The sequence below is a fragment of the Panthera tigris genome, chromosome B1 (assembly GCF_018350195.1).
Source record: "Panthera tigris isolate Pti1 chromosome B1, P.tigris_Pti1_mat1.1, whole genome shotgun sequence".
Taxonomy (NCBI): Eukaryota; Metazoa; Chordata; class Mammalia; order Carnivora; family Felidae; genus Panthera; species Panthera tigris.
Genome location: NC_056663.1, coordinates 183,496,015 through 183,510,585, shown reverse-complemented (window position 1 = coordinate 183,510,585; position 14,571 = coordinate 183,496,015). Strand labels below are relative to the sequence as shown.

At 41.3% G+C, this 14,571-nt stretch overlaps 1 pseudogene; it reads right to left on the bottom strand.

Moving 5' to 3' along the window:
* Positions 1 to 839: 839 nt before the first annotated feature.
* Positions 840 to 14,036, bottom strand: LOC102959609 (annotated as a pseudogene).
* Between the last annotated feature and the right edge of the window lie 535 nt (positions 14,037 to 14,571).

Sequence of the window (14,571 nt, the reverse complement as noted above, 5' to 3'; positions counted from 1 at the left end):
AGCACAGCGAGGCCACATCAGGCTGGTCCCAGACTGGTGCTTGGGATTAATGTATCATGAAAGAAATCAAGAATGTGGCCAGAGACCAATTAGAAAGTCAGTGGTGGTGGGGATAATAGTCAGCAGGGATTTCACACCCCAAGGACTTTCTATCTGCCCTGAGGCTCTTCTTCTCCCTCCCCCCCACCAACTGACCAACAACTTTTACCTCTCACCCTTGTCCCTCTCCAGAGCTTGGCCCAGAGAGTGACTTTGCAGAAGGAAAGCTACGCAGTAGACTAGGAGCTTATGAGCTTGGGGGAAATGCTAGACTGGGTTTGAATTCTGGATTTACCACTGATCACCTATGAGGTATTGGTCAAGTCACTTAACCTCTTTGAATCTCAGTTTCCCCAGCTGCAACGTGGGGACCATGTTGACGTATCCAGAAGATGCAAGGATAAATGTGTTAGTGTTTGCAAAGCGCCTGACGGGAGATTCCACTGATACTTGTTACACTCAAGTTAATTCTGTCTCACTTTTTTTTTTTTTCAAATGAGTCACAGCTTATTTATTTATTCTTTGTTTATAAAGCAAATATTCAGTTTATTCATCTGGGTATGAATAAGAGGCAAAGTGTTTCACATCATAGATTTCACTTCCAACTCCTTGGAATGTTCATTTCTTTGGCTCAAAGGAGAGAGTAGACACGAGAGGCAGGCAATGTTTGGCAACTGAAATAAGGATGGGAGGGGACAATGCTAACGTCATCCTCTCAGGGATGGGCATAAGGGGACTGTTAGTCACAAGCTATTTTCTAGAACTGTCAGCTGGAAACAAAGTCGCACCCCTCCTGGGGCTCAGTCATCCCTACCCCACAGGGACAGCAGCACTTTCTGGTAGTTGCCCTTTGTGTCTTGCTGGTCACAGTAGTACAGGGACTTGCCATACTTCTTGAAACAGGACCTGGTTTTCAACACCGTCCACTTCACTTCGAGAGACCATGATTCCAGTCAGGAATCTCTCGGGAGTTCCCTTGCCCTTCATGGAGTCGTACAGTCGGTCAGCAAAATAGAGGGGCTTGTTCTGAATACGCTGGACCAGGTTCAGAAAAGCAGTTTCCAGGTTTCTCCTTTGACCTCCTTCTTGAGGCTCTCCAACGTGTCATAAGGGCTGTAGCTCCTGTACCTGTCAAATACTTTCTGGAGAGGACACACTCTGCTCCGTCATGACACTGATCCACTCGGGCACATCGGTTCCTTTCCTCTTCACTCCAGCATCATAGCGATCCTGGGCATCTTGGTCAATCAGTTCATAGTCAATGACAGGGCCATCCTCTGCTCTTCGTCCTTTTGCGAGGGCAACCATCAGCTTGCGGAAGTCACCAGATGTGTCAGAAATGATGTCGTTCTCCAGATCAGTCTTGTACGTTTCCTTGTAGACTTTGCTAATTTCTTGAAGCTCTTGGTTGGTCCTTGAGCAGATGATCTCAATAAAGGAGGCCTCCTCAGTCCCCAGCCCCTACATGAAGGCTTTCAAGTCAGAAGCATCATACTGAGCAGGTGTTTCCAATAGGCCCCAAATCATGGTCTCCAGGTGGCCAGACAAGGCTGACTTCAGTGCAAATGCAAGTTCCTTTTTGGTCCTTCTCTGGTAGGTGAAGGTAGTATCCTATCTCTGTTAACTGCTGCAGCTGGTCAAAATGTTGACAATGGTGATCTCATCCACACCTTTGGTCTTGACGGCCATTTCAATGTTCAGAGCATCACAGCATCAAAACTGGTGTTCACTTCAACCAACCTGTATGCACTTGGGAGCGTGGAATGATCACCGTCAAAGCTGAGCTTGCAGCGAATTTCATGAACAGCATTTTGAAAGAAGCTGGGCCGGGCACCAAGACCTGTGAGTGTCTTCAGTTGTGGAGTCCATAGTTTATTTTTTGTCATCTTAATAGGAATGAAGGAGAAAGTGGCTTGTGTTAGGACTTTTTGAGGAAGCTTTCTAGTGGGTTCTTGGGCAAGAATTAATAATAATGGTGATGGACAACATACATGGAGCATTCACTGTGTGCATGGCCCTGTTCTAAGTTCTTTGCATGGACTACCTCATCTACTTACCCACCAGTCCCTCTGAGTTAGAGACTACTGTCATCCTTACCTTACAAACGAGAAGAGGTGCCCACATCCTCTAGAGAGTGTGCTCTTTATTCCTGCTGGATTGTTCCTTTGTCCATTAAAGAATGGCTTTGGTCTTCTCGTGATTTTTTAAAAATAATTCATTCAGGTGAAATTCCTATCACATAAAATTAACCATTTTAAAATGAACAATTCAGTGGCATTTAGTACCTGCCTCGATCTAGTTCCAGAACATTCCCACAACTTCAGGGAATATGTGACTTTTTGTTGCTGACTTTTTTCACTTAGTATCATGTTTTCAAGGTTCATCCACATTGTGATATGTAACACTACCTTCTTATGACTGAATAACCCTCCACTGTACGTACATACCACAAATTGCTTACCCTTTCCTCCGCCAATGGAGATTTGGGCTGTTTCTACCTCTTGGTTATTGTAAGCGAATGCTTGACTGAAATAAGACCTCCTTCTGATTTGAGATAGTCAATGAATGTGAAATTGTAAATAAAACCACTAAAGAAGGACTCATTTATAATGTATATGCCACACCAGATCTCCTGTGGAATTTAGAAGGAAATAGGATTCATGTTTCCTAAGTATTTTCTGTATGCTAGTGCACTCATGCACACAACCTTTGCCTTCTCATTTAATCCTTGCGATAGCCTATGAAGTAGCTATTCTGATGCCCATTTTACAAATGTGAAAACTGAGGCAAAAAGAAATTAGGTCTCTTGCTCAAGGCAGATCTCTAAGAAATGTAAAAGCCAGGATTTTAGCCCAGATCATCCGGCTTCAAAGTCCACACACTCTCTTTTAAAGAGTGGAAACAAAGTTTAATTCAATTGCAATGAAAAATAAAAACAAGTTAAAAATGAGTCAATTAATATAAGCTGGAGCTTCGTTTGCCTCCGTATGTTTTAGCCGCTAGAACTGAAATATCACATGGGCCTTTAGTAAACTATAGCAGAACTCTCTTTTGTAGAATTTCAGCGCTTGTTGGAGAGTCACTTGACTCCTTTATCTAAAATCAAGGTCAAAAGGCAGTTTTATCTTCCTTCTAACCCTGACCAGATCCCCAAGAGATTTTCAGAGCTGTTTCTAACCTTGAGCTGACAGTTCTCACTCCAAGTTCTAGAAGTTCTAGATTCTACCAAGTTTTAGGTTCTGAACCTCTGGAGTTCAGAGGATACCATGTGTGCTTCTGATGTTAATTCTTCAGGGCCAGAACCACAGGGGGAAGAGTGGTTACCAAGGGTCCCAGTACAGCAGGCCAGCAGTGAGAAGCCAGCTGCTGAGCTCTCCAGTGCAGCTTTAACCCTGGAGGCTAGAGTTGCTGTGACTTCTGCTGGAAATCCAAACATCTTAAGCAGAGTGGTCATGCCAGCCCCAACCTGAGATGCCGAACAGAGACAGATGTAGACAGCAAGTTTTAAACTGTATACTCTCAATGATCTAACAATTCTACTTCTGTGAATTTACCCCAAGGAAATTAGCATGGAAACTACAGATTTGACTACAAGGACTTTTTTTCTCAGAATTTTTGTAATAACCAAAAATCAGAGATAACCTAAATATCCCATATGGCAGCATTGGATAAGCCAAATACAATATATCCACGTAATGTAATACAATTCAGCCATTAAAAATATGGTAGAGAAAAATAATGTCTTGTTAAGTGAAAACAAGAATTAAGTCAAAAAGGTTTACAAAGCAGTACTGACTGCTAATCTAGCTGTCATCTATCTACCTCCAAAGCCTCGAAGTATAAGCCCTATTAACAATGGGAGTCCTCAGCTAAGGAAATTATGGAGATTTTTGTACTTTCTCATATTCTCCAGATTTTTTTTTGTAGTTTACATGTTACTTTTGTAATTGGTCCAAAAAGTATATATTTAAACAAAAATTAAAATAGAGCCAGAATCTCAGAGCTTTGTTTGGAGAAAAACATAAGATCTCATTACTCTAATAGAATTTGCTTTCCAGAGGATGAGACTTGTGATTTTAAAAATATATTTAGTTTATCTCACTCATCAGTCTAGATAGCTGAGAGCGGATGGTATTCTGGCTGTGACATTCCTTTTCTGAGGACCGCTACCTGCTATGGAATCAGGCTCTTGTGGTTGGTATGTCCCCTAAGTAGCTAAAGAGCAGGTACCAGCCATCTCAGTGCGTGTAGGAAGGATCTAGTGCCTTGCACAGAATTCCCATTTATTATATGTTTGTTCATTGACTGACAGAGCATCTTGACCCCCTGTAGAGGTCCCTCTGATAACCAGGAAGGAGATCTATTGATAACCTCCCCACTTTTATTAACTGCTTCAAGTAGTGAAGGTCTGATGATACTTTGAAAGCACTCATAAAGATGAGGCATTTTCTTTCTTTATGCTTCGTTTATATTCATACTTGGCATTAGGGAGCTGGCACTGACTTGGGGTTATGAAGCCTCCTACTCCTGAAAGCTCATGACACTATTGGCTCCCTAGTATGTGAAAACAGCAACCATACAACAGGGGGTCTGGAGGCGGGCAGATGCACACTTATATTATGCTCTGTGTCCAACCTAAAAGATGAGATGATCTTGGGTGAATTATTCATCTATCTGGGTCTTGGTGTCTGCATTTTACAGGATTACTGGGAGATGGAAAACATGTGCCCCAATCTCTGTCTCAGAGCATTTGTTTTTTAAATGTCTCCTTCCCTCCTGACCTCTCTCAGAGGCTTTGTTTTAAGTAAATGTGTGGTGTCTTCAAATCTTTCAAAATTCATCCCCCAAAGCAAGACTGCCATCCACCAACTGGATGACTTTGGGCAAGTTAAATAATTTGTCAATGCCTCGGTCCCTTCATTTATAAAATGGGAATAATAGTAAAAGTACTTAATAGGACTTTTCTGAAGACCGAGTAAGTTAAAATATGTAAAGTCCTTAGAATAATGCTTGTCTATATAGGAGGTATATACTACTGTATAAGTAGTAGTAGTATTAATATTATTGTTATCATTATCATATTCTCCTCATACTTTAAGCAAGAGAAAAAAGGCACAATTTACACACAATATCCACAAAACAATAATATACCAAAGAAGAGATCTAACAAAAGATTTGCTAAAACTTTTGAATAAAAATTATAAACCTTCATTGAAAGGAAGATGATAACGAATAAATGATGTATACCATGTTCATGGAGAGGGAGACTGACTGGCATAAATTTGTATTTCGAGTCTCCATTTCAAGTCTCCAAAATTTCAAGATCTCCAATCTGTAAATTACCTCCTTTAAAAATTCTTTTAGAAAAGCAAGGGACAGAAATGGGTCACTTAAGACAATTTTGAAGAAAAAAATCTACAGAAAAGAAAATGTTATTAAGAAAATCATAATGAAGAGAAAATACATTTACAATACTCTACTGTATCAAAAAAAATCCATGTATAAGTGGACTTGCACCATTCAAACCTGTGTTGTTTAAGAGTCAACTGTAATTATAGACATAAAGCAGCTTGACTATGAGATAAATAGACTTGACTCTCTTCCATGGTGTTAAAAATGTCCTGGGATATTGATCCTCTCAACTCTTGGGGTGGTCTGGGGAGGCCTGGGGTGGCCTGGAGCCGCTGAAGCCCTGGGAGGGACCACCAATGTGCAAATCAAAGATGACCTTTTTTTATGTATTCATGTTGTGAAAAGGTTATGAAGCACTGGAATAGACAAGCAGACTAGAAAGAGCTCACATAGATCCTCATATACATGGAAATTTTATTATCTTCAAGAGTGCCATTACTAATCTATTGGGACAGAAAGGATTATTCAATAAGTGATACGTGTGTATATATACACACACCGGGTGGCTCAGTCAGCAGAGTGTGTGACTCATGATCTCTTGATCTCTGGGTTTTAAATTCAAGCCCAAGCTCCATGTTGGGTGTATAGATTACTTAAAAGCAAACAAACTGACAAAAACCATGACTATAGTCAAAAAATTAAGGAACCTTCTGGAAAAAAAATTTATAGCTTACATCACAAAGAGCTAATTTCACTAAGAAATATAAGCCTTCTTGCAAATCAATGCAGTACCAATAATTTGATATGAACAAATAGATCACAGAAAAATTTATACAAGTGGTCTTTAAAAAATCTACGCTTTTAAATGTCAACCTCACTAATAGCAATGGAAACGTAAATGGCAACATTTTCATTACTACACTGAGATCCTATTTTGTACCTATCAGGTTGGTAAAAATCCAGAAGTCTGATTTATGATATCATCTGTGGTCTAGAAAACAGACCCTCTTACAGGGCTGTGGAGAGCAAATTTTTACAACCCTATAGAAGGAATTTGGCAATATCTGTCAAAAATACAGTTGCATATACCCTTCGACCATGCATTTCCATATCTAAGGATTTGTTCCCTAGACATATATACACACATGTGAATAATGATAAAAGAACAAGGTTACTCAGTGCAACATTGTTTGTATTCACAAAAGTTGGCAAACTACCAAATATTCATCAGGAACTGGTTAAATGTTAATTATAGTACATTCTTTCTATGGAATACTGGAGCTGTAAAGTGTAAACTCTTTAGTGCTGATACAGAATAATCTTCAAGGTATAGATAAAGGGTGAAAAAACCTTAAAACCACCACATACAACAGTGTATACAGTATGTTGATATTGGGGTTCAAAGGTGAAAATGTTTATACTTTGCTTTTATGTGCATAAATAATTTTGGAAGGATGCCAAGGGAAACAGGGTGACTGAGAAAGCAAGAGGAGGCTTGTCACTATAGGCCCTTTGTACTTCTTGAATTTTAAGCTGTAGGTATGTATCGTCTTTCAGGTAAAATATTAATATATTTATGTGGAATCTGAGGAACAAAACAGATGAACATATGGGAAAGGGGAAAAAAAGGAGAGGGAAGCAAACTATAAGAGGCTCTTAATGATAGAGAACAAATTGAGGGTTGAAGGAGAGAGGCGGGGGGGTGGGCTAAATGGTGGTGGGCATTGAGGAGGGCACTTGTTGGGATGAGTACGGGGTATCAAATATAAGTGATGGATCACTAAATTCTACTCCTGAAACCACTGTTCCACTTCTAAGTTTTTTGTTTAAAAATTTTTTTAACGTTTATTTATTTTTGAGACAGAGAGAGACAGAGCATGAGCAGGGGAGGGGCAGAGAGAGAGGGAGACACAGAATTCAGGCTCCAGGCTCTGAGCTGTCAGCACAGAGACCAACGCTGGGCTCCAACCCACGGACCGTGAGATCCTGACCTGAGCCGAAGTCGGATGCTCAACCGACTGAACCACCCAGGCGTCCCACACTTATATGTTAACTAACTAGAATTTAAATAAAAATTTGAAGAAAAAAATAATGAAATAATTATTATTACTATCCTAAAAAAAGATTAATATATTTAAAATTTACCAAATTAAGTACATTGAGATTCAAAAATATTTTTTAAGTTGATTTATTTATTTTGAGAGAGAGAGAGAGAGCAGGGGAGGGGCAGAGAGAGAGAGGGAGAGAGAGAATCCCAAGCAGGCTCCTTGCTGTCAGCACGGGGCCTGACACAGGGCTCGATCCCAGGAACTGTGAGATCATGACCTGAGCCGAAATCAAGAGTTGGACACTCAACCGACTGAGTCTCCCAGGCACTCCAAAATTTAAAATTTCTATACAATTAAAGGCATCATTAAAAAGGCGAAATGATAAGTCATATACTGGAGGAATGAATATATTTTCAACACATGTAACTGCCTAAAGATTGGGATCCAGAGTTCCAAGTCAATAAGAAAAAGACAACCAATTCAATATGAAAATGGACACCAAAACAGAAGAAGAAACAGGCCTGCTCAATTGAATATTAACATTCGCTTCTAACAATCAGAAAACTATACATTAAAATGAGCTACCATTTTACCGCTAGTAGGTTGGAAAATTCTAACAATCCCAAGTGTGGGTGAGAATTTAAGATATGGGGAACTCTCATCTCCCGCTGGTGGCAGTTTAAGTGGGTATCACCACACTGGAGAACCGCACAGCAATCAACACAGAAAATACGCACACCTTCAACACAGTAGTCGCACTTTTTGGTACTTTTCACAGAAAAGTTCTGGCAAATGTGCATGAAGAAATACGGACAGGAAATATCCATTGATGTACTGTTTGCACTAACAAAAATTAACAGGGAAATGAATAACTAATGGTATAATTACACAATAAAATATATTGCAATATTCCTATGTGTATCAACATGGATAAAGCTCAAACACATCAGGTGGGATGAAAAGCAAATTTTGGAAAGATATCATGTAAATAAAATTTTAAAAATTCACAGTAATTCTATATAATGTTTGTGTTTATTTATATATATAGTAAACATTAAAAATACACTGGAATTGAAAATACTAAATTCAAGTAATGGTTACCCCTGAGTATAGAGGAGGGATGCTTGTAGGTCATATTTTGGCTCTTAATTTAGGCTCCGGTCATGATCTCACAGTTCGTGGGTTCTAGCCCTGCATTGGGCTCTGTGCTGACAGTGCAGAGCCTGCTTGGGATTCTGTCTCTCTCCCTTTCTCTCTACTCCTCCCTTATTCACGTGCTCTTTCCCTCTCTCTTTCTCTCTCTCTCTTTTTATTTAAAAAATATTTTTTAATGTTTATTTATTTTTGAGAGACAGAGACAGAGAATGAGCAGGTGAGGGGCAGAGAGAGAGAGGGAGACACAGAATTCGAAGCAGGCTCCAGACTCTGAGCTGTCAGCACAGAGCCCGACGCAGGGCTCGAACCCACGAACTGTGAGATCATGACCTGAGCCGAAGTTGGACGCTTAACCGACGGAGCCACCCAGGAGCCCTGCTCTCTCTCTCTTTCAAAATAAATAAACTTAAAAAAATCACTGAAAGAAACAAGAAAAAGGTAACATTTTACAAAACTTGTTGGTAGGTATACTAGTGTTATTTCCTATACTTTTATAATGTTTGAAATAATTCATGAACATAAACAAGAATGTAGTAGGGATTTAGTGGTGAGTATGAAAGAACACAGATTTTTTTTCTGGTCAGTGTTTTATTTCCCAGCACTACTGTTTGTAAGCACCGGGACCCTGGGCAAGTCCCATTATCTCTTTAAACTTCGTTTCACCCAGCTGCAAAATGGGGGATAATTATAATAATTATATAATTATAATAGTTATAAGGGATAATTACGATAGCTATTAGATTAAGTAAGATGAAGATTGAACAAGGGGATAAATACGTGATCCTTGTACATAGTAAGTGCTTAGTTAAGTGTTAACTCACATTATCACCATCTCCATTTGACTAGGGCAAGGGCATTCTTGAATAACTGGCTCTCTTTTGAAAATGAAATTTTGTAGGGGTGCCTGGGTGGCTCGGTCGGTTAAACATCCAACTCCTGATTTCCACACAGGTCATGATCTCACGGTTATGGGATCCACGATGATCATGGAGCCTGCTTAAGATCCTCTCTCTCCCTCTGCCCCCTCCCCCAATTGTGCTCTCTCTCTCTCTCTCTCTCTCTTTCTAAAATTAAAAAAAAAAATGTTAAAAAAAAGAAAATGAGATTGTGTGCATTAGATTCCCAGAACATATACGTTTTTGAACTGCAGATTTGTGTCCTTTGACCCACGTCCCAAATTCCTCCACCTGCAAGTACCTGGTAATCACTCTTCTACTCTTTGTTTCTAGGAGTTCAGTCTTTTTTTTTTTTTTTTAAGTTTATTTATTTATTTTGAGGGGGCGTGGAGGGGGGCAGAGAGAGCGAATCCCAAGCAGGCTCTGCACTCTCAGCGCAGAGCCCAATGTGGGGCTCAAACTCACGAACTGTAAGATCATGACCTGAGTTGAAACCAAGAGTTGGATACTTAACCAACTGAGCCACCCAGGGGCCCCGGAGTTCAGGCTTTTTAGATTCTACATATAAGTGATATCATACACTCTTTGTTTTTGTCTATCTGATGTATCTCACTCAGCATAATGCCTGCAAGGTCTATCCATACTGATGCAAATGGCTGTATGTCCTTCTTTCTCATGGCTGAATAATATTCCATTATGAATGTATACACACACACACACACACACACACACACATAATGTCTTCATCCATCCCATTGAGGGACACTTACATTGTTTCTATATCTTGGCTATTGTGAATAATGCTGCAATAAACATGGGAGTTCAGACATCTTTTCTATATCCTATTTCCACTTCCTTTGGATATATACCCAGAAGTGAGATTGCTGGATCATACGGTAGGTCTGTTTTTAATTTTAAATTATATTGTATTGTTAATTTTCAGTAATACTGTATTACATACTTGGAAGTGACTAAGAGACTAGATCTTACTTGTTCTCACCACAGAAAAGAAATGATAATTATGTGATATGATGGAAGTGTTAGCTAACACCGTGGTAGCTATCACATAGCAACATAGAAGTGTATCAAATCAACACGTTGTATACTTTAAACTTCACAACGTTACATGTCAATTATAACTCAGTTTTAAAAAAGCGAGATTTTAGTCTCATATCTGGATGACACGTAACTGAAAGTAAGGATATAAGCTTGGAACAGTTTCTTTTTTAAAGTCTGGTTTTAACAAGAAGCTGGGTTTCGACAAGAGCTGCTAATTAAGTCTGCAAGGAGGACACAGTGCTGATTAATCCAGCGGTACCTGCTGATCGCAGATCCCCGGAAATAGCAAAGGGTTGTCAAATTCTCCCAGCACTGGGGGGCTGCAGTTACACACCAGGCTCTTTTGGGCTTGTTTTCATGTAATCTGCCAGAATACTCAAAGGGGTACTCACTGCAGGCTTCTTGGTACAATGATGTACCTGACCAGTCCTTCTGTAATTACTTACCGTGGTCCTTCTATATATCAGCATTGTGCAGGGCTGGGGCGACCCAGAAGCGTCCCTGGGTCCCCTCAACAATCCCCCTGGGGAGACAAAGGCAAATGTCAAAGAACAAATACCCGAACGATAGGACAAAAGTATGCAATTAATTGCTTTGTTGAGTGGTAAAGACAACAAACCTACGAATTCATAGGAGGGAGCGGTTAACAAAGGCTGCAAGAAAGCTTCTCTAGCTTTGGCAGCAGACAAGTAGAAGTTCAAAGTAATGCCCCACCCTCCTCCACAGGAAGCATTGGCTTCTCTGCCCACATGGCTTACCCATGTGACTTGCTTTAGCCAATGGGAAGTTAGGAGAAATGATATGAATGAAAGCCTTAAATATGCTGGCACAGTTGGATTTTTGAGCCTTTTGCCATGAGATTGACAAATTGAGCATGCCCGGACGTGCCCCAGAGCCTGCAAACAGGTCCAGCTGAGTCCAGCCTAGATCAGCTGAACCACAGCCAACCTACAGGTGCCTGAGCGAGAAATAAATGCTTCTGGCTATGTGCCACTGAGATTTTACAGTGGCTTGTGACTCAGTGTGACTGCAACAGTAGTTTGTTCATCTGTAAAGTGGGGAAAATATGTATTTACTTTCAGAGGTATTGTGAGAATTGAGTGCCATATAAACCAAATGTCTCAGATTTCAACACCCTGAGAATCCCGCTGAGCTGACATTAATATTGATACTTGATTTACAAAAGCTCCTCTGCTCATGAAGAAATTCCCCTCTTGGAAAATAGGCTATAAATAGTCCTGATGTCTCCCAGTGTTGGGTGTTCCCCTCCACCCACCAGCCCCCGGTCCCCATACGTCTGATCAGCTGGCCATTTGGTGGGGCTGCAACAGAGATCCACTCACAAACAGCAGAGGGCTTGAACATCGTGATGCCGGGCAGCCTGACTCCCTCGCTCAACAAATATCTATGTCAGTGGTACCCTGGGCTAGATTCATGACTTGGGGTAATTGCTTGGAAGAGGGAAATGCGGCTAGAAGATATGCTCTCCCTCGTTTATAATCAGTTGGTGAACTCCACAGCCTGGTCAGAATTTAGTGAAACAGCTCTTTCAAATGTGGAAATGCTTCCAGAATGGCAGGGTTCAGGAGACACCCTCTGACAGGTACCACAGTAAACCCAGTTCAGTTCTCCCGCACAGCCCTTGGGGCCCGTTGCTGAGTCTGAGTCCCTAGGGTCAATTTCCTCCCTGCCCTCTGTAAGACTTTGCCAATCCGTGGCCCTCAAGTCTGTCAGGCTTGTCTGAGCCTCAGCCATGAACAGCAACAAGATACACTCCCAGGAGACATTCTGGCCTCCATGCAAATCTGAGCGTGCAAACAGTTTCTTGAGAGGTGGGGTACCCTTCGTCTGCTCTCGATGGATAGATCAGGTCCTGCGAGGATCCCTGCTTACAGATATAATGGACAGAAAGTACCAAGTAAATGGTCAGTAGCCAAGAAGTGTTCATTCTCTTCCACTTCCTGGAGGACAAGAAACGTGAGCTGGTTTGTCGAATAGTTGGAATAAAAAAAGAAGGGGGACCGAAGTCTCGGTGCCTGGGAGGAGTAAAAAAGTCCAGTCCTCAAATATCAGACCTTGGAGTCAGCTCCAAGATGACAGAATGAGACCAGTGGACTGAGCCCTGGTGGTCTCTGATTGCTCAGGGTTATTAGCAAGTAATACTCACCAGGTGTGCCTGCTCTGGGTGATTGCAGACCTGTGGGTCCCAGACACCCTTTTGGTGATGAGATTATTATAAGGCCTCCCAGAAATACTATAAATATTTCCTAAAGTCCTAATGAGCACTATTTTCTTACACTTGTGACTCTTCTTCAAATGTGAACATTATTTATTTAAAATTGTTACTAATCCCCTATTAACTTTATTTTTTTTTTCACTAAGACTTTTATTTTTAGAGCAGTTTGAGGTTCACAGTAAAATTCAAGCAAAGATACAGAGATTTCCCATTTACCCCTTGCCCCCACACTGAGTAGACTTTCCCATCATCAACAACATCAGAGTGGTATATTTGCTACATTTGAAGAACCTGTATTGACATGTCATTATCACTCTAAGACCATAGTTTACATTATGGCTTACTCACGGTGCCGTATGGTCTGTGGGTTGGGACAAATGTATAAAGACACGTATCCATCATTATGGTATCATAAAGAGTATTTTCGCTGCCCTAAAAATCTTCCATGATCCACTATTCATCTCTGTCCTTTCCCGTCACACACTCTGGCAACCACTGAACTTTTTACGGTCTCCATACCTTTGTCTTTTCCAGACTGTCATATGGCTGCAATCATATAGTATGTGACCTTTTCAGATTGGTTTCTTTCGCTCAGTAATATGCATTTAATTTTCTTCCATGTTTTCTCATGGCTTGACAGTGCATTTCTTTTTCACTCTGAATAATATTCCACTGTCTGGAAGTACTACAGCTTATTATTTATCTATCCACCTACTGAAGGGCATCTTGCGTCCATATTTTGGTAATTACTAATAAAGCTGCCGTAAACATCCACGTGCACGTTTTTTTGTGTAGACCGAAGTTCTCAACTCATTTGGTAAATACCAAGGAGTGCAATTGCTGGAGCGTATGTTAAGAGTACGTTCAGTTTTGTGAGAAACCACCAAAATGTCTTCCAACATGGCGGTCCCGTTTTGCGTTCCCATCGGCAATGAACAAGAGTTCCTGTTGCTCCTCACCTTCGCCAGTGTTTAGTGTGGTCGGTGTTCCCGGTTGGGGCCTGTCTAATAGGTTAAGCTTTCTATTGCTTTCTTTTATTTTGGAGTCAATGTGGGACCCTTATATACGATCACTTTGGGAACCACCCGACAGTCCCCTGGGTTTGCCTGACCAACCTCGCCTGTGGTCTTGCCCAAACAACTCTGTTCTTCCTGTCCAGAGCTGTGAGCCACTCCAGATACAATCTCTTTTTCATGCCACGTGGAGGGAAGCAGTAGGTGGGCTTCTCAAACCAGCACTCACCTGAGGCATGCGGGCACTCCAGGTGCAGACAGGAGGCCTGGTGTGGGTCCCATGACAACATGTCCTGCTGCAGGAAGCCAAGGTCAGAGAAGGAAAGGGACAAGGGTGCTTGAGAGTGACAGTCAATTAAAAACACATTAGGCAGGGAGTTGGAGGCGTATGTGGGGGTAAGCTGTGTCCAGCCATCAGAGCTGCATACAATAACACCCTTCCTACTCCATGACCTCTCAGCAAGTTCTGCCTGGCTGAGCAGCCTGGCTACAGGAAGGGACATGAAATATGAACCAGGCCAGTTCTCAGTGATCGATCCAGTACATATTCTTCATGGACTGAATTGAAACTAGAAAATAAAAGCTCTTCTTACTAGGTATCAGCCAGCCTTCATTCTGACTCCCTGGTGTCCGTAGGTCGACTTACTAGGAGGATGACCCTTGGTGTTTCTAGTGCTTTAGACTTGCCCTGTAAAGAATCATCCTAGTCTCTGGGGCACCTGGGTGGCTCAGTCGGTTAAGCATCCGACTTCAGCTCAGGTCATGATCTCGTG